Raw genomic sequence first — 2,016 nt, 5'->3', positions numbered from 1 at the left:
ATACTGTTTACAGTTATAATGTGTAATATTATTGGACACTAGTAGTATATGAGTTGTTTTGTATCCATTTTTCCTATCCATAAGACATCAAAATATTTTGTTTAGCGTATTACTATACATATATTGACATTTGCAGCTGACAACACATGCTCTTTACTCCCTCCTGTTTTCATATGCTAGTCATAAATAAAGATATATAGATATTTACTATTGATTGCCTGACATCTCTCTGTGTCTCTGTCTCTGTCTCTGTCTGTCTGTCTGTCTGTCTCTCTCTCTCTCTCTCTCCCTCTCTTTCTCTCTCTCTCTCTCTATGTTTTGTCCTTGTCTTTTTTTCATCCTCTGTCTATTTATCTTTTTATTAACCTTTACTTTTCTGCTTTCCTTATACAAATAACATGTAAATGCAAACATTGGAAAAATGTTTTAAAATGACATAAATAATTGTGTGTGTGAAAGTGGAAGCGAGATAAGTGTGTGTGAGATTTTCAAGTATTACAAATGTACTTTCCATTGTATAAAAAAAATCTGAAAATAAAACAAATACATTTTTTTTTTAGATAATGCATCTCTCTGATCACTTTACTCTTTGATGCGAAATACATCCCTTGCATATTCTTTTACATTATGCAAATGAAGCTTAACCTTTGATGTAATTTTGCATTGTGTTTGTCGGCAATAACGCTTTACCTTAACACAACCACGTACAGAAAAACAAGTTAATGCAATCACCGTCTTCAAAGCGCAATGCACATTCCCAAGTACGTGCCGAGTAGCTTATCCCTTGCTGAGCATGCACTTTACATGTTACAAAAATATTGATGTGGTCCAATGTTGACAACTAAATAACTTTAAAACAATATGCGACATTTTCGAACGGGTTTAATTTCTGTGATCAATCAATGATGTGTTTCTCGTACATGTAAGTGATGACCTGCTCTTTACAGACTTCCGTTTCTAACAGTATAAATAGTGGCTGTCTTCTGGTTTCAAATTACCACATCTCCTTCTTCCCTCCGACATCAGCAGATTTCCTAGCCTGTTCTTCAAGGTACGACTATCATTTCATTTCAGAATACCTCGTTTTGTGTCCTTTTTTAAGTGTATTTTCGGATTATCTTATTGCCGATTTGTGTCGACTAACAGTTCCGGATTTGTCGTATGTGCTGACGTTTTGGTACACTTTTGTCTGTTTTACTATTAAGCCGTCGTCTTGTTATCTGTTTGAGTCTCATAATATCAAGGTCGCAAGTGCTTGTAATTTCTCAGATTGGTGTTTTAAACCTCTTTTATAATAAAGTAATATATTACTCTCTAATTATTGTACTTAATGTTCGAGGGATGACAGACAAACGTCATAATCAACACTATCAGAAATGTGCCAAAGCATCCTTATTAACATCTCTTAAAGTATCTTCATAATTGATTCCGTTTAGCTCCTCCTTGTGAGTATTTTGTACGTAGTGAAATACATAAGAATAACGCTATGGTCTCTACAGCATAACTTTGGAGCGATAGACAATGCTAGCTACAGTAGCTCCAAATTGACCATGTAAAGTTAAACATTTTTATGTAAAGTTAAAATGTATCATGTGAATTTATCGCAATTTAAAATGCATAACGTTGTCTTATATTTACTAGCTGTGGAAAGAAAACTATGAATTCTTTCCCGACATAACTTCAGTGTATCAAGTATTTCGATATATCCCTGTTATCAGAACATGCAGTAGCTACAGACTGTTACAGGTTCTATAAATACATGAGTTTAAAGGTTCGTTAAGAAGTTTAGTATACAAAATATAAACATGTTTAATAAATGTAATGCCTTTAGAATTATTTGTCTACACATGTCTGTCTACAGATCCTCAGGATGAATACCTACATCTGTCTTGCCGTTTGCCTTGTTGCTGCTGTCTCAGCTGCTGGTATGTCTTAAAGAATTATGTCGAAAAGGTGTCTCTGTACATCTTTCCAAATCATTTCAATAATTATCCCTGCTACTTTCTGAAAACGTAA

The sequence above is a fragment of the Mizuhopecten yessoensis genome, unplaced genomic scaffold, assembly GCF_002113885.1.
Source record: "Mizuhopecten yessoensis strain PY_sf001 unplaced genomic scaffold, ASM211388v2 scaffold10839, whole genome shotgun sequence".
Lineage (NCBI taxonomy): Eukaryota > Metazoa > Mollusca > Bivalvia > Pectinida > Pectinidae > Mizuhopecten > Mizuhopecten yessoensis.
The sequence above is the reverse complement of the archived record's forward strand: the minus strand, read 5'-3'. Positions refer to the sequence as shown.